The sequence below is a fragment of the Sceloporus undulatus genome, chromosome 6 (genome assembly GCF_019175285.1).
Source record: "Sceloporus undulatus isolate JIND9_A2432 ecotype Alabama chromosome 6, SceUnd_v1.1, whole genome shotgun sequence".
Lineage (NCBI taxonomy): Eukaryota > Metazoa > Chordata > Lepidosauria > Squamata > Phrynosomatidae > Sceloporus > Sceloporus undulatus.
Window position 1 is genome coordinate 168,204,814 of NC_056527.1, and position 26,640 is coordinate 168,231,453.

General features: G+C 42.8%; 1 protein-coding gene across 8 annotated transcripts in view; it reads right to left on the reverse strand.

Annotated features, from left to right (window-relative positions):
* Nucleotides 1–26,640, reverse strand: part of MEGF11 (multiple EGF like domains 11) — a 277,220-nt gene that overhangs the window by 192,550 nt on the left and 58,030 nt on the right. For all 8 annotated transcript variants that reach the window (XR_006104620.1, XM_042474946.1, XM_042474943.1 and 5 more), the window contains one exon: nt 1,145–1,242. The gene's annotated coding sequence lies outside the window, so the exon portion shown is untranslated. The remainder of the gene's footprint in view (nt 1–1,144; nt 1,243–26,640) is intronic.

Consider the following 26,640-nt stretch of genomic DNA (forward strand, 5'->3'; position numbering starts at 1 on the left):
ACGGTAGAATAACGTAGAAATGCCCCAATATATTTCGGAGATCATCACCTTCTGCTCTGCAGTGCTACTATGACCCACTTGCTGGGGTCTTGCGATAGCGCTCTAGCCTACAATACAAATGGCAAGTTATTTACTTCTTTAATGCATTTATGCCCAGTGCCTCAGCCAGAGAGGGCCCCAGGGCAGCATATGGATCAATAAAACAAGACAGCCCTTGCCTTACAATATAAAAAAGACCCAATGCAAAAGGAGAGATGGAGGGGAGGAGAAAGGAAACCATGAATATCCAGGCACCTGTTCTTAAAGCCATAAAATTCTTCTTATAGTTACCGGTAACTCTGTCATTGCAATGGCTGCAATGCAGCCAAAGCTTGTCCACCTTCTTAGTATATAACAAGCTGGATCAGAAAACAAGCGCAAAGAAAGGAGTCCCCTCCAAAAAAGAAAGAAAAGACTGGTGATCTCTCAACTGAACCAATAGAGTTGACCCTATGTTTACTCTACTCTATGAACATGATCCCATGACTATGCCTACACTATCTTTTTCTCATTCCCATCTGATTGAAAGGGACTTTTGGAAGCGAGCCTCCAACTCTTTTAAATATACATCTCCAGTGTATCGTTTCCGCCATCCTTTTATTTCTACTTGGGCTGCACCTGCACTGCAGAAATAATGCAGCTTGACACCACTTTTAACTGCCATGGCTCAATGCTCTGGGAATTTTAGGATTTGTAGTTTGGTGAGATTATTTAGCCTTCTGTGCCAGAGAGCTCTGGTGCCACGACAAATTCCAAATCTCAGAATTCCACAGCATTAAGCTACAGCAGTTAAAGCGACGTTGAACTGCATTATTTCTGCAGTGTGAATGTAGCCTTGGTCGTGTAATGTGTTCCCCTGCTAGTTTTAGCACTTCCCTGCTCTTGGTTGCAATTTCCCTTTGATTTCTCAATTCTTGCAGCAGAGGTCTGTTATTCTTCCTTTTTTTTTTTTTTGTTGCCATCTCCTGTTTTCTGCATTGATTCTTATCACTGTGCACAAGCCACTGACCAATTGCATTCAACCCAGTGAGTTAAAAGAAACGTTTTGTACAAGCTTAACAAACCAGTTTGAAACTGTAAAAACTAAGGATCTCCCCAGTCTCACCTCAGTGTGTTGTAACTCCTTTGCAGCTATGAATCGGTGAAGTTTGGAGACTTCATTGACAGGAGGAAGCTGTCTCAGTTTTAGATGTTCCTTAGAAGCTGCAAAGAGGCAATTAAAAACACAACTAAACAAAACAAGCAAAGAAGTTGGAAGGAAAAAACTTACTGGCTTCAAGAAGCGTTGGTGTTTGCTTCCTATAAATTTTGCACCCGAATATCTTTCAACGGCGGCTGTGGCCAATTAGAAAACCTAGGCACATATCAATGTAATCATATCCCATGCCATTACTTGTCAAAGGGAAGGCAAGTTACATTTACGTGTTGTGAAAACTCCTTGCACCTTCAGGACACGTTAATGGCCAGTTCAAATTAACAGCACCTTGACGTCAAACTATGTCCTGTCTGATACGGATACTTTGACACCTAATCTTGGGTTTGCAGAAGGGACTATAATTACTAAAAAGGTGAGAAATATGCTCGGCACACGCTTGGTCTTATTAAAAAATGTCTTTTGTCTATTCCACAGATAAGAACTTCTGGTGTTGGAACTACCTCTAATACTCCGCTCTGTTTCCCATTGAAGTTTTTTGACTAATATTAATATTTCATTTCTGGCGTCTGTTTTCTATGGCTTCATTCACACTCTCACACTGAAATCCAAACAGGGTTAACCCCTCAATGAACCAAATTGAGGCGTTTATCCCATGAATATCCTGGAAAAATTGCGTAATTGCGCAAAACAATTTTATACGACGTCAAACAAAACCCACCATTAAAGTGATCACAAAGAAGCATTAATGCGCATCTTTTCACTTTTGGGATTTCAGTGACAATACATTTCCAATATCGCTTTATTTGCACCACTGCATGTGATGATCATTCATGCAATTACTTCGTTCTGAGATGCTTTAAATGCGCTTTAATTTCTCTTTAATGTCAAAATCAGCCCCAGAGACATGATTTCTCTTTTCGGAGTTGCAGTGCAATAATTTGGATGGGCCGCACCAGAGATTCGACAACAAACAGGGAGAAAACAGGCTGCGACACCAATATTTTACCTCTCTTCATCCATCTTCCGCTCATCTATTATCCATTCTTTATTTGGAAGGTGGGACTTCTCTCCCCAGGAAATCACGAAAATAAGTGCCAGGCTTATAGCAAAACAGCAGGTGACAATGATCCATCAAAGAGACTGATGGACAAATCCCATTTAATGAATGTATCAGACATGATAATAAAGAGGCAACCAGGATAGCTGGAAAAAGACTGACCTAAACTGCTTCTGACTGTGCCAAAGCCCTACAAGTCTTGTTAATGCTATAGGTAACTCTTGCAAATGCATCACATTCAAAGCACACTTCCAGATGGGGGCAAATGTAATACAAGGTTGTGGTATCTATAGTTTTTTGTGGTGTCTGTTGTTGCGGTATCTGTTGCTGCAATGCTCAGTGCATTGTGTTTTTTCCAAAATGCAAACTATGTTTCTGCTGTCCCAAGGCTATTTTCCAAAACATTCTGCAACATTGCATGCCTACTTTCAAGTGGATTTCTTTTAAATGAAGTAATGTGTCGGAACAATATACAGTATTCCCTTCCCATCTTCCCCTTCCTATTTATTTTTAATTTTAATTTTAAAATGATACTTTCACACTACAACTCTATGATGCTTTTAAAAAAAAGATAAACTCAGAGAGGACAGTATTTGCCCTTCAAATCTCAGGACCACTACAGTGAACCTTTGGAGGAGTCCTAACATAGGTCCAAAACTTGTGGCAAACCACCTCCTCAGAAACAGGAATGAGTAGATACACTGATGGCAACAAGCAGCAAAACCCAAGAAGCTCTATTGGGAGAACTCTGACTTTTTAAAACTAACCCAGTATAGCTCTGTACAACACTAGAAATCTCAGGTGCATTGCTTCCGTAAGTGGAAGTGCAATAGGAAACAAGGAAGACCATGCTGCAGGTGGATAGACTCAGTCAATGAAGCCATGGCTGCCCTGAGTTTGCAAGACCTGAGAAGGGCAGCTGAGGATCTTGGAAGTCTCTTGCTCATAGGGTTGCCTTAAGTCAAAGATGACTTGGCAGCAAATAAGAAAAACAAGAAGCATCATCCCAAGTCAAATATCTTGCTAGGATGTCTTTTGGACCCCACATTATACATTGGTTTTCTGCAAGAGAGCAATAAAACACTTGACAGGAGGAATGGGCAACTATGGCCCTTTGGATGTTTTTGGACTACAGCTCCCATAATTCCTACCCATTGATAGGAAGGATGTAAGTGACTGTTCAACAAACACCCAGAGGATCAAAGTTTGCCAATCCCTGATTTATAAAGAAGTCTCTCCCACATTTCATTGCATAACCTGATCTGCAAACAGCACAAAGGCTGCTGCCGGTCCAAGTTCCAGATCTACAAAGGGCCAAAAAGTGCCCTTTGCAGCTTGACTGTTTGAAAAGCTGGAAGGATTTTCTAATATTCCACTGAATGCTAATTTCTTTTCAACATTTTCCTAACAAAAGAGGCTTAGCTGCTTTAAAAAAATAAAATAAACCAGAACAGTTAACAGCAGGTCAGCTGGCAGGATATCAGCCGGGTCCAATTTTAAAACCAGACAGGTTGCCACCCCACTGCTTTTTATTATTCCTTGATTTATTATCTCAGCGCTTCCGTTTGCACACTACATTTTCAGACTCCCCAAAGCCCCTTTCCCCTGGGGGCCATTTTGATTCTCCGATGCTCCCACTGCCCTGCCTGCAAAAACGCTGGGATAAAACCACATTTACAATCCCGCACCGTTATCTTTCGGAAGCCAACTGTCGCAGAGCAAGAAGAAGTCATTCCAGGTAACTTCCAATTTCCCGGTGGGTGTGTTTGGATTTAATTACGGTGGTCCATGGAGGGTTCAGATGCCGTCTGTGGGTGCCGAGTGACAACTTTTAGCATCTGCTCGGCCTCCTGGAATGCCATCTGTGCCAAAATGCAATAGGGTCAAGAGCTTGTAAATAACTGAAGATTTTGCTTTCTTCGAGTTACGGTGAAATGAAAAGTTCTGTTAGCAAACGTCAGTGGGAAAAAGCCTGCCTAATTTCCCAGCTCTTGCAAAGCAAAAGCACAATATAGGCCAGATTTACACTGCTTGATCCTAAAGGCCATGTTGCTTTTTCCTAGACTCCATGAACTAAAAGCAGTTTATGTCTCAACTGAGTTTTTTAGATTAAAATACATTTTTCTGAATTTATATTGACTTCAGAAATAAAGTCTGTATACTGACAGAACAACTGACAGATAGAGGATACCTCCCCAAAAATAATGTCTTTGAGCTTATTCAAAGCATCACAGGATAGCAGACACCCACAAAAAACGTAATGTCTCTGTGGCACAAAGCATCGCAAACAACATGATCTTAATTTTACCAAAACCAAAACAGATGATGATGATGATGATGATGATGATAACATTATTAATATTCCACTATTTAGTAGAGGAATCAAAGCAGATTACAACAGTATAAGAATAAAACATCATACAAAAGATCATGACCCCAATGGTCTCCAGCCGCAGTCTTGCTTTTAATCATATTACTAACAGTTTGCAGGGTGTTACAGAGAAACATTGGCATCTAGTCCAATACATATCAGGTTGTCTAGAGAGCCTCCAGATTTCGTTCAAAAGAACTAACAATGTTAAAGATACCTTGGTAAGGAGCATATTCTTACAAATTATTATTATTATTATTATTATTATTATTATTATTATTATTCAAGAGGCACAAGTAAATGCCAGGTAATACTCTGATGGGTATAACCCAGAAGTATCACAAGGGTTGGTGTCACCTGCTATGGGGTGCCAGGGGGCACCAGACTGTCCAACCCTCTTTGCCCTCCCACTGCCTCACTTGCCTGGCCTTCTACCCCTGGCCAGAACTGGAAAGGGCTGCTGGGGCGATGGACTATCCTGCCCTCCTGTTGCCTTGCTTACCTGCTCATCCACCCAGCTGCCCACCTGCCTGCCCACCTACCCAGACCTGGAAATGTCTGGGGCTGGCTGGGTAACTGGCCAGGAAGAAAGGCAAGGTAGCAAGGGAAAGAGGATGGGGTAATGCTCTGCATCAGTGGTATCCTCCTTCTCTTCCATGCCTCTCCTTCACCCTTTTGCAGAGATGCTCTAGGTGGTGGCATGGGCAGTGGCTGGGGGGTGAGATGGACAATGAGCGACTGCCCCGCCAGATGCTCACCCACACTTTGAGATGTCACACAGTATGGGACTCACTCCTTGCACCCTACTCATGACACTTCTGGTGTAACCTGACCTTCAGCACACTGTTTCTGTGGTCACTGTGTCTAATGGAGCCTTGATGGCACAATAGTTAAATGCCACAACATTGCAGCCACAACATTGTGAGTTCGATCCCAGATCCACTCAAGCCTTGCATCCTTTTGTTGGTTGGTAAAATGAGTATTCAGCTTATTGGAAGCAATTGGTTTACAGATTGTAAACCACTTAGTTCTGAGTTCACCATTAAGCTGTATAGAAATGTACATGTTATTGCCAATGAAGATGCATACACCTCCAAAGAACAGAATTCATGGACCATGTGAACCAAGAAAAGATGTGCTTTGCACCATTTTACCACCTGCAGAAGCAGTTTTGTGGGTCATGCTGTGCTGTACAAATTCTTTGGGGGAAACAAATAGACTTCTTTAAGAGACTTATAGAGGAAGAGCTTTTGAATATAAGAATCAGGAGAATATGTGTTCCCTCAGTGAGCCAGTTTTAAGAGCAACACCGATCTGCAGAAGACTTTAGATTTTGGGCAACAAAGAAGGTGAATTCTATTGACAAAGGGTTCTGCTTAAACAGGAGGTGGATTGTAGTTTATGATTTAACTTTTTGGCCCTTTCAGACTTACATGAGGAAACTAACTCCTACTGTCATAACAATTTCACAGAGTTCATAAGCTTAAAAATTTAATAACTTTAAAACCTTCAACTTTTCCTGTTAAACGAGGAAGCCATCTCCCACGCCCATAAAATCTTGCAGTCTCTCCCTTTTGCCCAACTACATCCATTTGCCCTTGAACACTATTGCTATTTTTGATACCGTCTACTTACAAGAGGAAGGGGGGCTCCCTTCAGCCCTTATACAGATGCGTTCCTATTGCCAGAGAGTGGTTTTGGAAGTCCTGGCTCAGACATTTTTGTCGCTTTGATTTAAAATGGGTATGCAGACAGGATGCACAATTGTACAAATATACTAATGCTGTTATGTAATTGGACCTCATGTACTTATGCGTTGTCCTCATATGGTTTTTATATTGCTCTGTAAAGACAGTCAGTGATGCAAAGGATGGTGCACAGCAGAGAAGCATTCCAGCCCTTTTGCTGATGCGTCTACCACCACATGCAGCCAATGGTAGGATTGAGATCCCAAATAAGTTCTATCCAGAGTATGGGTCCGAACAGACAGGCCAAAATAAAGCTGCTTTGGGTCACTTTGGAGGTATGCTTTTTAAATGGCACATGCATCTTAAGAGGCCAGAAGCTGCATCAAAGCTGCGCTCTAGTTCTTGGGACTAGAATATGGCTTTGGCGCAACTTGCGGCCTCTTAGGACACATGCATCATTTGAACAGCATACCTGAAGCAGCTTTATTTTGGCCTGTGTGTTCAGGCCCTGTATTTCAGCCAACAATGAAATACTCCAATGAGGACGGCTTGGGCTATGAAGCTACTGGAAGATGGGCTCCAGTCCTAAGGGCCATACAGTGTAGAAGCAAACAAGGAAACCCCGAATGCACAAGTGTGACCCATCTCCCCCAAGACGTTATGAGACCTGTACAAGCAGGTTGTGTGTTGTGTGCCTTCAAGCAGTTTCCAACTTATTGTGACCCTAAGGCAAACCTATCATAGGGTTTTCTTGGCAAGTTTCTTCACGAAGGGTTTGTCTCTGCCATTGCCATCCTCTGAGGCTGAGAGAGTGTGACTTGATCAGGGTCACCCAATGGGTTTCAATAGTCAAGTAGGGAACTGAACCTTATTCTGCCGAATCCTAGTCCAACACTCAGACCACTACACTAGTACACTGGGTCTCACAAGCAGGTTAGCAAAAGAGGAAAATGCATTCTCCTATCCATTCCCAGCCCCAAATTGCAAAGCTAATGCAGAACGTTAACTCTTCCACACTTTCAGACAGCTGCTAAGGTTCATCCAACATGCAAACAAGGACTCCAAAGCCCATCTGCCTGGTAACAGAGGCCTCACTTACTGCAGGGAGCTTCCTTCTTGCTGCCAAAGTGAAAAAGCAACCAGGGCCACGCGCCACTCGGCACTCCGTTATTAGTCAAGCTCTCGTCCATAAAACACACTAAAGACGAACTGTCCTCTTTCGAGAGAAAGAAACATTAGCTTTATTTTAAAGGGGGGGAAAAAAGAAACAAACCTCTGGGCACTTTTAGCTTTCCCATTCAGTTTGCTTCTCCCATCAATAACGGCCCTAAGAAGGGGAATGGAAATGAAACACAAGGCACGCAGCTTGGGTTTTTTCTCGAAGGTTTGTTGGTTGGTTGTTTCATTTTCTTTTTTTCGGTGGGGGAAGCATTGGAGTTTTTTTGGTCCATGACTTTTTACAAAAGAGGGCACCCCACAGCCATATCTAGGCAGCACTCCCATCGACTTTGCATCGCATGCTCAGAATGCCAAATATTTCCTCTGACATGAAAACAGCCTCATTCTCTGTGAGAAACATCCATCAAGTATGAACCCTGGGAACCCAAGCATACGGAGGAAACAAGCTGAAACTATACAGCTAGGCCAGACTGGCATTAACTTGGCAGAACTGCTTATGGTTGGCCCCAAGGAAAGGGACCAGTCTGACCCTCCAGGTTTGGATGAAACCCTCCCATCACCACTGGTCAAGCTGGCTAAGGCTGATGGGAACTAGAGTTCAACAAAACCCAGGGGTCCAGATGTTCCCCAGACCTTCTTCTCATTCTCAAACTATTCTTAACTGCTTGAAGAGTTTCATCTATCATCCATGGAGGTATCCCTTTCTTTTTTTGATTGCAGATAGTAGTAAACCCACTGGGTAACCATGGGCAAGAAGTGACACTTTCTCAGCCTCAAAGGATGGCAATGGCAAGCCCCCTCTGAAGAAGCATGCCAAGAAAACCCTTGATAGATTCACCTTAAGGTTGCCATACGTTGGATACTACTTGAAGGCACACAACAACAACATAGGATCTTTTTGTACTATGCCGTTTAATGGTCCAAGCTTTTAACCACCTTTAATTATTTTTATCATAATTCCAGTTTTGTATTTTGTGGATTTCAAATATTTCTTTTTAATCTGTTGTGAGCCATCTTGAATGCCATGCTGGCCAAAAGTGGGAAATAATAATATGATACTAATGATAGTAATAATAATAATACGTGTCTTAATCCTGGGCAGATGATATAGGTTTGTTCCTTACTGCCCCAGAGGATAGTAATAATAATAATTATTGTTGTTGTTGTTGTTGTTATTTATATTTCCCACTTCTCCCAGGTCTAATGGGTTGAAGTTATAGGAAGGTAGATCCCAATTAAACATGAGAAGTAATGCTGAAATTCTTTGAAATTGTTTTCCCTGTGCGCCTGGTTCTACCACCTTCCTTGCAGTAATGGAAAACATCTTGTGCCTTGTCAATTCCACATTCAATTTAAAAACAGGCAAGAACAACAAGTCATCTACTTGTGTTAATGGAGACAGACAGCCAAAAGCACCAAAGGAGACAGCAGCAAAAATTAAGTCGCAAGCCAGGTGCCAGCATTGGGGGATGCCCATAAAACCTTAGTAGAACTGGCAGCAGGTGACTGCATTTCGCTTTGCTCCGGGGTGCCCTTCATCTGTCCTCTTAGCCACTTGGCAGCCATTTTTTCCCTGTTGCCATTTCCGTAGACAGATCCACACCACTGGGTTATTTCAACCTTCACCCAGGTGTGTCCAAAGTACACACAAATACTGGCTCCTCCATGACTGGAGGTCCATCAGGGGGCCTGGGATCATAATATATTATTGACACAAAAGAGACACATTGGCGTTGTTTGGAAACATAAAGAATTTGCCATACCTGCCAAAAACATGAATTTTTCAGAGGGGTTGACAGGCAAATAAAATGCAAAATGGTTTTAACAATGATGCCAGTCAGAGCAAAGTGACCACCAGCCGATGTCAAACCTGCCAACTTTGTAAGGACACAGTACTGGGCCCTTTTTGAGAGACACCAGCATGCTTTGACAGAAAAATCCAAAGATGTTGTGAACCTAACATCCCAGGAATCCATTGGATGGAACTACAGCACTTAAAATAGTATCCAACTGCATTATTTCTAGTGTAGAAACCTAGATTCCTACTGTTGGAAGAGACCACCAGGGGCTATTCAATGCAACCTCCTTCTGCCATTCACCATCCAAGCTCTCCATGTGAAGATGGCCTTCCAGCCTCTGTTTAAAAACATCCAAAGGAGAAGACTCCAACAGTCTTCCATTCTTGGGCAGCTCTTACCATCAGAAAGCTCTTCCTAATGTTGAGCTGGAATCTCTTTTCCTGTAGCTGGAATCCACTGTTCCGTGTCCTAGTCTCTGGAGCAGCACAAAACAAGCTTGCTCCATCCTACACAGGACATCCCTTTAAAAATTTAAACATGGCTATCATGTCACCCCTTAACCTTCTCTTCCCCAAGCTAAACATACCTAGCACCCTTAGCTGCTCCTCATAGGACTTGGTGGTTTCCAGACTTTCCACCATTTTGGTCACTGTCCTCTGGGTGCGCTCCACCTTGTCCACATCCCTCTTGAATTGTGTTGCCCAGAACAGGATACAGGATGATTCCAGGTTAGATATGACCAAAGCAGAATAGAACAGGACTATTCCTTCCTTTGATCTAGACCAGTCATTCTCAACCTTCCTAATGTCACGACCCTTTAATACAGTTCTTCATGTTGCGATGACCCCCAACCATAAACTTGCGGTGTCTCAGTTCCTAAGACCATCGAAAATATGTGTTTTCCAATATTCTTAGGCAACCCCTGTAAAAGGGTCATTCGACCCCCCAAAGGGATCACGTTTGAGAACCACTGATCTAGACACTATTGATGCAGCCTAGGATCATATTGGCTTTTTTTTCTGCCGCATCACACCGCTGACTCATTTAGATGCACCACAAGTCACATATTTCATGTTTACGTCCTGGGAGAAGTGGAAGGACAGCTCTATTTGGATACCTGTCAAAAGCAATGGATGCTACAGTCACTTGGAAGTTTTAAATGGCTCAACATCAAGGTACCTGAAAGACCAGCATCCTCTCTATGAAGCCCACTATTAAGGTCTTTCTTTAGAGGGCTGAATTGAATTCCTTCACCTTTTGAACCGAGGTGGGTTACAATAAAAAGCAGGGCCTTTCGGTCATGGCACCCCCTCCTTTGACATTACAGCTATTTCTCTTTCTATCGCTCTCACTCCTATTGATCATCAGATGAGGAAAAACTGAGCTGCTGCTTTTCTCTTCAGCTTTTAAATACCATTTGAAGGCAGGACTTTTTGAACCGCAGTTAGTTGGCTGGTTGACTTGTCGGTATTTCTCTATGTGTAATTTTACAGCGGCATTCAATATATTTTTTATTTCTCGGCTGCCTCGGAAATCTCAACGTTCTAAACATTTCGAGGGGAAAATAAAATAAACCCCGTCACTGCTTTTCCCCTGCACACAGCCCCTGTTTATCAGTATGCGAGACTTCCAACATAAATGTTTACATTCCCCCTTTAAAGAAATCCTCAGAGTGGTGGAGATCTCAAATTAAACTGCTATCAGGGAAAGCCCTAAAGCTATTTTGCAAAGCAGCTGAGGCTCTGCAATTCCAGATGAGAGCAGAAGACACTGAGTTGTATCCAAGCATCTCAGCTTTCATTTTATTCTTTATTAATGCAATGTTGCAGACTGCAAAGGAAGAGCCAGTATGGTGCAGTGGTCGGAGCGTTGGACAGGACTGTAGAGGCCAGGGTTTGAATCACTGCTTGGCCATGGAAGCCCACAAGTTGGACAAGTCATATGCTCTCAGTCTCAGGAGAAGCCAATGGCAAACCTCCTCTGAACAAATCTTGCCAAGAAAACCCCAGGATAGGGTTGCCTTAGGGTTGCCGTAAGCTGAAAATGACTTGAAGGCACACAACAACAACTGCAAAGAAAAACTATGGGATGATCTGGCAATGCCTGGAGAAATCTTTGAAACGCAGAGGGAAGGAGTTCGTGTCTTTCATAGATTTCCCTCCCCATGATAAGAGGGATGGAGAACAAAACTATGAGGAGAGATGAAGGATCTGGGCATGTTCAGCGTGGTGACTTTTTCTATAACCCCAAAAAGCAGGACTACATCTAATGGGTTTAAGTTGCAGGAGGGTAGATTTGGATTGAACATTAGAAGAAACTTCTTGAAATTGAGAACCATTGGGCAGAGGAACCAATTGCATGAATAGATGTCTCCATCTCTGGACATCTTCCAAAGGAGGATGGAGAGCTCCCTGCCAGGGATGCTCTAGCTCAAGGGTTCCCAAACTTTGGTCCTCCAGGTGTTTTGGACATCCAGTTCCCAGAAGCTCTAGCCCACATGGTCAACAGTAATTCTGGGAGCTGAACTGCTAAACATCTGGAGGACCAAAGTTTGGGAATTACTGCTTCACTGGAGATCCTGCATGGAGCAAGGAATTGGACTCAGTGGCCTCTGAGGGACCCTTCCAACTCTAGTGCTGCTGCCACACTGCAAAATTAGTGCAGTTTGACACCTGTTGTGCCTCCATCCTATGGAATCCTGGGTTCTGTAGTTTGCTGCAGCATCAGACCTCTCAGACAGCGAAGGCTAAATATGTCACAATGCTGCAAATCCATAGCAAGGAGCCATGGCAGTTAAAGTGGTATCAAACTGCATTAACTCTGCAGTCTGGGAGCAGCTTAGGAGTCCATGCCAAATGCATGCATTTACTAAGTCTGCAGGCATTTAGAGACGATGCAAGGTTCAACTTTTCTTTTGGCTTAGAAATGGGAGGAATATTCACATCCCAGTCAAGGTCCTAGTTGCTTAAATTCTTCCCCAATTTCTCTCCTGCCCCTTCTTTCCAAAGGTGAAGCTGAGCTGAAAAACAGCATTATGGTGACAGATGGAAAAGTGTCCTTTAAAGCGGAATAATGTGGCTCTGCCTTGCAGTTTCAGTTAGCGTTTGGGTAACTTTTTACCCCCATTACTCCTATGAATAGAGGGCCAAGGCAGTGTCACGGAACGGCAGAGTTAATGAGCCAGACACCTGTTCAAAAATAGATGTTTTTATGTTCTTAAGGAAAGCAGGAAGGCAAGGGGCCAGAGGAGAAGGTACTGAATTTTGCAATTACGCCATTGATCTATCCCCCTTTTCCCGCTTTGCTTTGAAAACATCCGTCACACCCAATACATTAATGATCTTTTTTCTCGATCTCACCAAGAGACAGCCAGGCAAGGCTTTAAGGGTTGAATTTCCATGACATGTCTTCCTCCCTTTTCCTTCCCTGTCCCTTCTCCATGGGTCCATCTACACTGCAGAATTAATGCAGTTTGGCACCGCTTGAACTGCCACGGCTCCATGCTCTGGAATTGGGGATATTTAGCCCTCTCTAGCCAGATTGCTCCAGTGCTACAACAAATGACAAACTCCACAATTCAATAGGATGGAGCCAAGGCAACCTGGGACTTGTAGCTTTGTGAGATATTTCTCATTCTCTCTTAGGAGTTTATCACGCGGGACGGATCCCATGCAGAAACCAAATTTAAACCAGAAAAAAACCCGCAAAATGATGTCTGGGGCTGAACAAAAAGTGGACGAAACCCACGAACATGGGTAGATTCTCAGACAACGTTTGCGTAAAGCAGAAATAATGTGACGTTAAACCAAATGGAAAGTCGCCAAAACCCACTCCTTTTTATTTTCGGAAACTTCCGAAAGTAAAAAAGGAGTGGGTTTTGGCAACTTTCCGTTCGGGTTAATGCCACATTATTGCTCCTTTACACAAACACGTCTGAAAAACAGACTTTTTCAGACTTTTAAATCCCATTTCTACATGGGATTTATTCAGTTAGCCTCTGTGCGATAAACTCCTTAGAGAGCTCCGGTGTCACAACAAATGACAAATTCCCAGATTCCATAAAACGGAGCCATGACACTTAAAAAGTGGTGTCAAACTGCATTAATCCCGCACTTTAGCAGCCCCCCAAAAGTCCCTCCCATTTGCAAAAGTTCTTACTGAGAACTACTTTTCCAAACCTGAAAAAAAGTATGTATTGTTAACTTTAGGAATTTTTAGCTTTGCAGAGTCGAAGGCAACACTAGGGAGAAAGTGCATTAAAAACAGCCTGCTAATTAAAAGGAAGGGATGTTTTCATATATATATATATTTGCTGTTCAAACGTATCCCGCCTACAGATCCGAACCTTTCATTCCTTTCTGTCTCCCGAGCCATTCAGAAAATTCAAAATGGAAACAAACAGGGGAAGGGGGAAAAAAGTCCCAAATCTCTTGCCTCTTTCATGTGGCACCAGATGCAACCTGCTTCTCCTTTTTCTTTCCCAGGTTTCAAAGTCCGTTAAAACATCACCTTTTGAAAAGGGATACTCAATTAGCCTCAGAAGTGATGTCTGTTAAAGAGTTGCAAGAAAATGCCGGCAACGGTTCATGTTCAAAGCACCCCCAACAGACTCTTATGAAGTCCAGTTCATATCACTTATAATTAAGGTTTTCAAACTATATATATATATATATATATATATATATATATAATATATCCAAAATCATAATTAGTAAGCGTGTGCTTATTCTCAGTTTCGCTGCAACTGAACCGACTTTGATCTGCGTAAGTTCAATGATCGTTAATGGCATCTGATGTTAATTAATGACAACCACGTGCAAAAAGGCCCATAGAGAAAGAGAATTAAGTCTCACCTTTCAAAAAAAACCCCTGTTATAATTGAGGAATTATTTCAGAGTAACTATTATTGTGCAAGACAAGAGGAGTGGCTGAACTCATGCAAGGAAGGCTCTCTGGGATGCAATCGTAGTTATATCTTCTTTACAAGGGGAAAGAAACCCAAATCTTATCCCAGAAAGATGTCTACAAACCCAAACGTAGAAGAGAAATGCCTTCCGAGACAAACATTTCTGCCTCATTGGTGGCAAATTAATTGGAATGGTGGAATGTATTAGCATGATATCCCAAACATCAGAGAATTGGTTTGTACACTTGGAGCATCCGTCTTCCTAGTTGTCAAAGCTGCATCTTCAATGCAGAATTAATGCAGTTTGATATGGCTTTAATGGTCACAGCTCTATCCTATGGAAACCTGGGATGTACAGTTTGTTGCAGCACCAGAGCCACAAATCCTAGGATTCCATAGCACTGAACCATGGCAGTTAAAGTGGTGACAAACTGGATTATTTCTGCAGTGCAGATGTAGCTTTGATAGCTAGGAAGACAGATCCTCAAGTGTACAAAGTGTACAAGTGTTCGGGAGCCCCAGACTCAAGATGTAATATGTCTATCTTATGGCATGAACCTTGCCCAAAACACAGAGCAGCAGAAAGTTTGCATGATCTGAGGTAAATGGTTGCTTGTTCTAAAGAGTTACTGATATCCAAAAAGGGAAACCATCACCTACTGAACCTTACCTTAATGGACTAATGCTAGACACCCAAGCGATGATGATGATGATGATGATGAGATGATGATGATGATGACTCCACCTTCCTCCCAGTATAGGGACTCAAGGCGACGAATAAGTTAGGGCTTTCTGCCCAATTGACCAACTGGCTCCCCCCAGACCCCATTAACACTCCCCCATATACATTTGCTTGGCATGGCAACAGTCCTATTCAAAATGCTCTGGGCAGGAGCTTAAGGCCAAAATTGTTTTACTCCTGATCACCAGCTGCCTACTGGCAGCAGAAGTTGAAAATTACTCATGGGGTGCTTTCATGGATCAAATGAAGCAGGTACGTTCCACAATACAGTACAATCGTCTTTGCTTTAAGCTTCTATCTATTCTGTTGAAATGGAGTCCTGGACACCTTTTTAGACTAAAGGTCTCAGAATCCCCAAGCGAGTAGTAGCAATTGCCATGATGGTTAAAGTATTGTGGGAACTGTAGAAAAAGAAGAAAAGGGGCAGGAGAGAGAAGAAGAAGAAGGAAGAAAGGAGGAGGAGGAGGAGGAGGAAACAAAAGGAAAGAAGAAGGAAAGAAATAGGGAGGAGGAGGAAAGAAAAAGAAAGGGGAAGAAGAAGGAAGGAAGGAAGGAAGGAAGGAAGGAAGGAAGGAAGGAAGGAAGAAGAAGAGAGAGGGGAGGGAGGGAGGGAGGGGGGGGGGGGGGGGGGGAGGAGGAGGAGGAGGAGGAAAAAAGAAAAGAAAGAAAAAGACAAGAAGAAGAAAAAAGAAGGAAGGAATGAAGGAAAGAAGGAAGGAGAGGAAGAATTTTTCCAAGCTCTGCCCAACAAGATTTGCTTTTGAGCTCAACAGAGAGTGTCCTTTCACACTATAGAAATATAGTACAGTACTATGATTTCACTTTCTGTGCCATAGCAGCATCCTATAAACCCCTGGCATGTGTATTTTGGTGTTGCACTAGAGCTCTCCATGGCTGAGATTAAGAACCCCTTCCTGAACTGCAAATCCCAGGATTCCACAGTATAGAGCCACGTCTGGAATACTTGTGCTGTAACGGTGTAGTCTGAAAAAGCACCCAAGTCTCTTTGAGTGAGCCATCTATACAAAGGACAGAAATGGGGAAAACCCAGAGGGCAGGGCCTTCCCTCGCCAACTCCTTGTGACACGTCAATTCGCCGCAAGCACATGAAAGACGCAACTAGCCAATTATAAGCCCTGGGCTAAGGCCAGGCACGGGTTGGAACAGGAGACACATTCAAAACTAACAAGAGTTTTAAGCCTTAATAAAAAGAAAGCACAATATCATCACTGTCAGAGCAATTTTCCACATCAGTAACCTAATACTCCAACGGCGGCATATTTTTGCAAGCAAACGGCTCCTTGTTGCACACCTGTTCTGCTCGGAAGCATCCATTCCAAGACACGTCAAAAAGACACCAAAAACTTTGTAACGCCAATCCTTTGCTTAACGGGATACGCACACCAATTCGATGGAGGCTGGAAAGAAACGCACACATACACACACAGACCCAGATTGGCTCAAACTCCTGTTTTGTTTTCTGTAAACATCTGGGCTGTAACTCATTCCCAGCTTTACCGCCACCTTAACATTAATGCCGCCTCCAACTCAACATCATAAAGATGGAGTTATTAACTTTAATTTGCTCAGGCTGTATTTCTCGCCTTCTTCTTTCTTCTTTTTTTGCATGAGGGAATAAATCTCTGACGTCCATTACAGCCAATGCCCAAGAAATGTTAAAAATGAGAAGGGAGTATTTTTTTACAACCAGGAGCCCTTTTCTTGCAACAGAGGAGCAAAGGCAGCATGCGTTTGCAGTCGAGTGCAGCCAATCCATAGATTGGATTTTTCCTTGCCTTTGGTGCCAGGGCTTGGGAAGGTTAGGTTTTTGGACTACAGCTCCCATAATCCTCCTAGCCAGCATGTCCAAGAGATTCAGGAATCTGTAGTCTTAAAAAGTACCATATACACTTGACTATAGGTTGACCTCATGTATAAGTCAAGGGCAGGTTTTGGGGGCAAAATTATGGATATTGATATGACCCTTGGATAAGTCGAGGGTAAAACTTAGGGCCATGCAACGAAGGATCTAAATGATGAAACAAAGGGAAACTATGCCAAAGAACCTACAATATTATGGCAGGCATAAAGGTTTTGGCTCACACTAAATGCTGGATGGAAGAGTATTGTTCCCTAAGTGCATCTGCACTGTAGAAATAATGCAATTTGACACCACTTTTAAGTCCTGAAGCTCCATCCTAAGTGCTCCTATCATTAGATTTTAGCAATGTTTTGTTTTCATCTACATTGCAAGCCCCCTTGAATCCCAGCTCAGAACAAAGGCGGCATATAAACTCAATAAAAATGAGCATACACATGCATATTTACTCACAAGAATGTCCTACAGTGTCCAACTGTTTGCCAAGTGTACCCAATATGATTTGAGCCTTAAGAGCAAGAAGCATTGAAACTAATGTGCCAAAAACTTAAGACCAAGAGTTTTCTGCAAGACGTCCTACAAATACATTGCTCTGTTAAAAAAAAGGTAAAAAGGTGTTGGAACCTAATAATCGATGCATTGAAAACCCATGCGTGCTCAATAATAAAAAAAGCATGCCAATCACTGTGCTTTAAACTCAGAAATTAGTATACTGCGCACACATCGACCAATAAAAATCAATGCGCTCTCCCCATGAACGAGCAAGTGAATAAAATAAATTCCTCCCATGGAAAGCTTAAAGTGCTGTCGATATTTGGAACTGCCCTCCCTGAAAACTGCTTTGGTATTGTCTTAGGTTTCTTGGGCCTCATTCCCACTACCTTTTAAAGCAGATCACAAATCGGTTTAAATGACCTTGGTTCACACTTGAACTGAATCGCTGAAGTGATTCGGAGAGAGGGGCCATGTGCCAGACCCATTTAACCGCATCTTTCTGACGATGATTTTTTCAATGTCTTCTTGGATAAAAACCAATTCCACGCAAGTGTAAACCAGATGTGGATCAGAATTGATTAAAATCTGCCCTTCAGCTGGCTGGAGTGGGTCCATTTTGAATCAATTCATTTGTGAATGTGAACCACAAGTGGGTTATTTTATTTTATTTTGCACCAAGAAAATGCGATTGGGGCAAATGCAGTGTGAATCATGCTCTGCTGCTGAACAGATCCATCGATTCAGATTGCAAAGCAATTTATTTGTAAGTGGGAATGCGGCCTTGCAGTCATCTGTGTGAAAGGTCTCAGTTTCCAGTTCACAAACGGATGAATGGAAAGGGGGAAATGAAAAGACAGTGAGAAAGAGGGAGAGATGGCAACTTGCCTGGCATAGCAGAGCATATCTGCTCAGCCCTAGAACCAGATATTTTCCCAGTCTTGCTTTTTATTTCCTTGGACACACTTGCGAAGAAGGTCCATTCACTCGCCGGCTGCAACACTGACAGGTGGCTTGCAAGTGAGAAATGGCTAAGGGAGCTCAACAATCCCAGAGCGTGGGGTGTTATTATTAAAAAGTAATTGTAGGGTTGTTGTTTTTTCCTCCTTCTCCTCTGTCTCTTAGCATTTCCACATTGTACAGTTACACAAGTGTGATAGCACTTCAAACTGCCATGGTTCTTACTAGGGATGCAATTGTCCACTAAGGTTGCATCTGCGCTGCAGAAACTGTCCAGCTGAACATCGCTTTAACTGCCGTGGTTCAATGCTATGAGATTCTAGTTCTGTGAGGCCTTAGACTCAGAGTGCTTCAATGCCACAATAAACTATCAATCCTAGGATTGCATAGCATTGATCCATGGCAATTGAAGAGGTGTCAAACTGTATTTATTCTGCAGTGCACCAAGTCTTTTTAGCCATTTCCTTCATGATGCAAGCAAGGGAATAGCCTTTGGACATACAGCTTGCTGGCACACTGCAGAAGTAAAGCGGTTTGACATCACATTAGTGTCCATGGGTCACTGTTATGGCATTCTGGGATTTGTAGTTTTGTGAGCTATTTAGCCTTCCCTGTCCGGGTTTTGGCACGTACAAATCCTGGGATTCCATATGACTGAGCCATGCCGCCTTAGAGACCAAAGAGCCATCTTTATCACTTGTGTTTTCCTTGTTCTTGTCCCTCACACTGGGATCTCTACCTGAGTTTAATTTCTCTCTTGTGATGGATTTCATATGGAGCAATTGAAACCTCGGCTTCCCGCAAGCAAACGGCAATTAGAGAGGCACCATCGCTTCAGACGGAGGTCGGGGTGCGGTGGGGAGCTGGCGCATTTTAATATTTCAGGGACTTTTATAAAAACTTGCAAGGATGCTTTTAATTGTTGCATTTATCATGTGGAAGAGCTGCTTTGAGCTCCCTGGCAAAACGGTGGGATATAAATAATCTTTTTGGGGTGGGGAAATAAAATCAGATAAATAAACTCTGGGTTGACTAGAACAGTGTTTCTCTAACTGTGATGTAGAGAATCATTTTCTTTTCCGCTCAATGTGCCAGAGCCTGGCATTGTATGTGTGCCAATGGCTCCTCCAAGACCAGCATTGGACTTATACTGGTCAATGGGTGATTTGCAGGAGATCAGACAAATTTTCTGGCTCCCAAGGAACAAAAACAACACCAAAAATGTTCCACCCATAATTTAGGCTGTTAGAAGAAACTCTGATTTGTAGTAATAAAGATTTCAATTCAATTGTGCAGGTTTCTCCATTGTACAGCTTGGAAAAGTTCTGGATGCATCTTTGCAGATTTTCCCAAGGAAGGAAGTATGGTATCTGTAATCCAAAAAAGGAACTTTTCTTAAGTGTTTTGGCACACTGCCAATCATGCATGGCTTCCCAAGCATGTCCCCCTAATGCCAACACTTGCTAGGGATACCAATTCTGGTCAGTATTCGGAGACTCACAGTCATGTAACAAGCTATATGTAACACTACTTCCTAATACTATTACTAGCGTAATGGTCAATATAAGCTACAGCGTATACAGCAAGACATACTAATGATAGAAATGTAATGAGCAATGACGTTAAGATAGAAAGTTTTGTAACAAACCTATGCAAAAGGCAACTTTTCAACACTTGCTAGGCTCAAGGGAGTGCAGACCAATAATATCTGGAATGTCATATGCTGCCTATCATTGGCCTAAGGCAGTGATGTCCAAACTCTGGCCCTCCAGGTGTTTTGGACTTCAGCTCCCAGAATCCCACACCATTAGCCAAGATGGCTGAGGCTTCTGGGAGCTGAAGGCCAGAGTTTGGACATGACTGGCCTAAGGTAATGTTTCCTAACCTACGGTCCTCCAGGACTTCCAGCTCCCAGAAGCCTCAGCTAGCTTGGTCAAAAGTCAGGAATTCTGGGAACTGGCATCCAAAACACCTGGTGAAACCAAAGTTAGGGAACCACTGGCTTCGGGGAGAGCATTCTGACTTCAATTAGATGAACGGATGTGTCTATGGATTGAGATAATATTCATAATTAATCATTCCCAGGTCAATAAAACAAGTTTCCCGAGATTCAGGAATCTCCATCAGGAAGAATAAGAGATGAATGAGAATTCTGTGCCATTTTCTTCTGTTAATGTAAAGTTCTGCACTGGAATTATTCTGCAGCGAAAAATAATTTCCTTTTAATGAACTCCCTCCTTCTACTTTCTTGCAGAAAATGGACTTCTTGTGCAAAAGAAATCCTACCTAGAGTTTGGGGGGAGGGCGTTTGTGCAAGAAAACTCTGTATCTTCCCCAGAATGATTCCTTACCCACACTTCAAGGCATTCAGATATGCCACCTTGCATCCCATACTAGGAGAAAAGTGGGATACAAACTGAATAAATCAATAAGGAGAGAATACAGTGGAGGAATACTCATTCTCTCCCACAAGTGGGAAGAATACTACCAACATTATTATTCATCCTTTCATGTGAGGACAAAATAGCTGAGCATTTGCATCCCTAGCCAGGATGTAAATTGCTGCAAGTGATTATTATTATTAATGTTGAGGGACGACTCCGCTTCCCATTGCCATCAGTGGGAGTTCTGCACAAATCTTCATTCTGCTGAAAACCCATAAACTAGGTTTGTGAGCGCTTCGCTCCAATTAGGCCTCCCTGGAAACCAGGATTGAACCTCCTGCATTCAAATACTGTGATGTGCCATTTTCTCAGAAGAGGTCACCTCTACAAGGGTAAGATGACCCCAAACATCCCTTGACAACCATTGCCTTCTCCTCAAGTATTTAACCATCACCTGAGCAATGGTGGCCCCCTTTTCCCGAGCCAAGAACATCACAACTGGCAAAAAAGGACACCTTCTTTCCACTTCCAGACCAATTTATCTACCAATCCAAGTTAAATCCCTGAGTCTATACTGAAGAAACCATTTGGGTAATATGAAGTCAAAGGTTTTCATGGCCAGCATCCATAGTTTTTTGTAGGTTTTTCGGACTAGGTGGCCATGTTCTAGAAGAGTTTATTCCTGCTGTTTCACCAGCATCTGTGGCTGGCATCTTCGTTGCTGGCAAAACGTTAGAAATAAACTCTTCTAGAACATGGCCACATAGCTCGAAAAACCCACAAAAAACATTTGGGTAATGTTGACCATATTCAAAATCACTGGTCGACAAGGCTTCACATATCAAGCAACATACATTACGGGTTGATTCTCCCTTATCCGAACTCCAGAATCCAAAACATTCCAAAACCTTTTTCATGGATAGCTGAGATAACTTTTGTTTTCTAATGGTTTGTTGTATACAAACTTTGCTCTCTGCACAAAATGATCAAAGATATTGTGTATCAAATTGCATTCAGGCTCATAAGGTATATTGTTGTTATTGCATGGCTTCAAGTCATTTCCAACTTATGGTGACCCTAATGTAGACCTGTCATGGGGTTTTCTTGGCAAGATTTGTTCAGAGGAGGTTTGCCATTGCCTTCCTCTGAGGCTGAGAGTATGTGACTTGCCCAAGGTGGGTTTCATGGTTAATTTGGGAATCAAACCCTGGTCTCTAGAGTCATAGTCCAACATTCAAACTACTATGCCACAGTGGGTCTAAGAAATATAAATGAATTTTGTGTTTAGACTCGAGTCCCATCTCTAAGATATGTCATTATATATATGCAAATATTCCAAATCCTCTCTCTCTCTCTCTCTCTCTCTATATATATATATATATATATATTCAAAATCCCAAACACATCTGGTCCCAAGCAACCTGTATGTTGTTGCATTTATATTACAGAAAACAAAAAAGGCAATGGATTGCTATGTACGAATATTATATGAAATAAGGCCAGTGGTCTGTTAGGAGGCGATGAGAGCCTGGAAAGGTGGAGGTGACTGATGGTCGGTTGAGCTATTTGAATGGGATTTTTAAAAGGGTTGGTCAGTCTGACAGTTAGTGAATTAGAAATATGAATTATTCGGGACCCATTAGTTAGAGATGATTAGAGAAGAGATGGAGCGAAGACAGCAGTCGGGGAACAGTCAGGGGTCAGTTGGTTAGAGAGAGTGCAATGTGTTTAAGGAAGGTTAATTAGAATAAGTATTTAAGCCTATAAGTAATAGTAGGAACTAAGCTAAAAGACAGTGTGGTGACCGCCTGCATTGGAAGAACAAGTAACCGAGAACAGTTGCATTATCTTCTCTGGTTAAAGGAATTAATTTGTTTATATGCAAGCACGCTCTTTGACAGTATCTTAGATAATCCAAAGGAGGTTATTAGAAATGGGGAAAGTGGTGGGATGAGTAGAAATGCCCACATTGGTCCCTGGTGATGATGCAAGAATGATATTACAGGGGAGACCTTGTATGGTGCCATGAAGCATCAACCTCATCAGTACATTAAAAAAACAAAGGAGGGATACAGCTTTGGTCAGATCGCATCTAGAATATTGTGTCCCGTTCTGGACACTGCAATTCAAGAAGGATGTTGACAAACTGGAGCAAGTCCAGAGAAAGGTAACCAAAATGGTGCAGGGTCTGGAAACCATCAAGTCCTATGAGAAGCGGCTCAGGAAGCTGGGTTTGTTTAGCCTGGAGGAGTGAAGGTTAAGAGGCGATATGATAGCCAAGTTTAAATATTGGAAGGGATGCTGTGTTGAGGATGGAGCAAGCATGTCTTCTGATGCTCCAGAGACTAAGACACAAAGCAATGGATTCAGGAAAAGAGATCCCACCTACACATTAGGAGGACCTTCCTGATGGTAAGAGATTCTTGACAGCTTAATACATTTCTACCTTGGAGTCTCCTTCTTTGGAAGTTTTTAAACAGAGGCTGGATGGCCATGTGGCAGCGATGCATGGATTGTGTATTCTTACATGGCAGAATGGGTTGGATTGGATGGCCCTTGTGGGTCTCTTCTATGATTTTATGCTACAAGGTGCAGTCTGTGTATGATGCCACTAAACATCAACCGCAAGTGCATAGTGTATGCCATTACAAAACAAAAACACAAGAGGAATATAGCTTTGGTCAGACTTCATCTCAGTCTATGAAAGGTGCTAATGTTGCATGTTTTCTATGTTTATGAAAATTTCCACTCTTTCCCTGAAAAATAATGAGGGGGAGGAAGTGCATTGTCCCTCCATGGGTTCAAAATTTGCAGAAATTGTATATACTGTATCTCAAGCTGCCGAAATAATAATCTTAGCCATGACCCTGTAAGATCATTAAAGGAAAATAAAGCAAAACCGAATGGTGACAAGACAAAGCCGCTTGTACTTCTGGTGACATCCTAATCAGGTCCCTTTGCCTGAACTCTTGCTGATGTTTCTGCACCTGTCCTGTCAGCAACTTGACAGAAGAAGATAAAATACATTTCTATCGCCTTGCGAAGCAAATCACCACACAAAAAAGAGGGTTTGTAGAGTTGCCTCAGACAACCCTTGACATGCCGTCGCTGGCCGTTTTAATCAATTCCCAGCTGAGCCTGAGAAATTGGAGGGAACACCACTGACCTTTTGGATACATTTTCAGCGAGAGCAAACAGAAAACCAACCTTGCCATCTCTTTCCAAGCATGTTTGTTTTCACAGAAACAGACCCTGGGGAGAGAAGGGAGGCCAAGCCTTTGCATTGATCTACAGCTGTGCAAATACGCCAGCCACTTCTTGGAGAACCTCAACAGCTTTATTGCTCCTGGTTTGCAAAGGGAGGCCCTGAAGCTAAGGGAATAGCAAGTTCCCCAAGGCTACCAAATGGAGCCATGGCAGAGGCAAGGTGCATCTTAATTCTTCTATTGATTTATATCCCAGCAATCTCCCAACAAGAGACCCAGGTTGGGCCCACTACACAACACCGCAACAATGTGCAGTGGGCTTTTACAAGGCATGCAAAAGTCATGTTAACAGGACTTTTTTGGTATGTAAGGTACAAACTGAAAGAAGCTGACACAAGAGTTTACAACAGAAGTGGGGATACTATACTCTCTGGGTTGCATTCGCTCCCCAAGCTGCCCTTTTTCAGAAGGAAGGAAGGAAGGAAAGTGCAGCCATCTCTAGAAAGAGCAATTCACCTTTTAAACATCACCGTACTGTTTAATATCAGAAAATATCCATTTTTCCAAACCAAAAAATGGACTTGAAGACACTTCTAGGGGTTGCTGCCACATTGCAGAAACCAAGCAGTTTGACACCACTTTTAACAGCCACGGCTCAATGCTATGACATTCTGGGACTGCTAGTTTTGTGAGATATTTAATCTTCTCTGTCAGACAGTTCTGGTGCCTCAACAAACTACAAGTTTCAGAATCCCATAGCATTGAGCCATGGCCATTAAAGTAGTGCCAAGCTGCTTCATTTCTGCAGTGCGGACACAGCCTAGCTTTGGGTAAAATTGTGGTGGTGGCTTTTTAAATCCTTTCTGAGCATTCTGTGCAATCCTTAGAGGGTCCCAGGGCTGAAAGTGGACCCCAGCCCCACTGCAGTTGCCTATTCCAGCCCAGCCTTATTCTGCAATGGACCGGCTTAAGAGATATGTTACAGGAAGGAAGGCAAACAAAACAAAGCAAAAATGAAGAGGAGAATAGATTTCAAGCTGAGGTTGGAGTTGTGTTCCAAGTGCAGAGTGATGTGAAATGCACACACACACACACAAAAATCAAATCCAGCTAGGACTTAGAACAACCTCAAAGGCTTGCTCAACCAAAGGAAAGAGTTGTGTGAACGCTGCCTGTCAATCTCGCTCCTCTTCTCCCCAGAGACGGATCTCTTTCCACAACAAAGCCCTTGGCAGCTTTGCCTGGGAGCAAGCAACTTCTGCATTACAGTCGCACACACAGGGACCCAGGACAGGCTTTTCAGGCAGGAAGGTTGACCACTTGTGGCTATGTTTCTGCAAAACTCCAGCTGAGATCCTAGATCAGCTACTTCATCAAGTATAGTTAAATATACTTAACTCTGAGTGGGTCTGGACTTAAGAGTATCCTGGCTTTGATGTTTCCCTGAATGCCCCCAGTTGTCGGGCCACTCCTGAAAAATGCCAGGCAGTATCTACACATGTGTTCGGCTGTAGTGCCCACTGCTGCTGGCATGAGTCGCTCCCTCTGAGGTTGAATATGAGATGCCCAGCATCTATCACATGGTTGGGTACCTGGTTGTGATGGAGGAACCCATGGCAGTGGTGCCAGGCAACACAGCAAGATGCATGTATAGACAGCTACCCGTCATCACTCCAGAATGTTCTGGGTTTTTTGGGAAGATCTAGAGCAAGTGGTGCATTTTTTAAAATTTACTGTAAGGGAGAGATGGCCCAGAAGATTCACTGCAGAACTGGCCTTTCCACATGAAGACAGTCTGAAATTGAATTTTTGTCCTTGCACCATGAAGACAAGGCAACATGAGGGCAGGGAGAAATTGGTTTATATGTCCCATGTAGGCATGACCTAGGTAACATCTCATGAATCTGGATTCTTCCATCTTTTGGCATATAATAATCTTGCTGCTCTCGCCATATATTGCAATAGTCTTCCATGGGTCCTCTCCAACTGCACATCCAACAGGCCCAAAAGAAACAGTTCTGGTTTCAACAGAATCTTAATCTTAAATAACCTTTGCATTGATGTATGATGGCTAATTCTTGAAGGGGATCAACTACAGGGGAGGTGGTCCAATTTTGCCTAATAATTTCTGGGGGGACTCATATCCCTCCTCAGAATAGTCTGGGGGCTTAAGACCTCCCTGCTTCCTCTGTTCTGGGGTGTATGTCCATGTTTATGCACTTAAAAATGTAAAACGTGTGAATATCTAGTATTAATTCAGTCACTCTAATAGATGTATTTGGCAAAAGGAAGATTTAAGATACAAGCAAATATGGCCCTTCTTTTCATTGCAATGAATTAATGCTTATTTGCCACAGTAGTTCCTAGACCTTGCATTTTGCATCTTGCCTGCCATGCAAGCAAAACAAGGAGTCAATGCTACCGATAGCCAACTTGCTCACATGCTAACAACGTATCAGCAGTGATCAGTGGGCAATGATCAATCACAGCAGGGATCAATAGTTCCTTACAGTCAGAAATAAGTTATCTTAGTCAATGCCATCCTGGACTCGGACTGAATGTTTCATAAGAATTGATCCAGGAAGAACACCAGCTGAAGCCATCAAAGTCCATAGAGAAATTCTGTCTCTAACTTAGACATGCCTCTCACCCAAGTCCTTCACCAGCTTCCTTGAAAAGTTCTTCACAATCACTTGCTGCTGCTGCTGCTGCTGCTGCTGCTGTTGTTGTTGTGTACCTTGCAGGATCATTGCAAAGATAAAGCGGTAAGGGAGGTAAACTA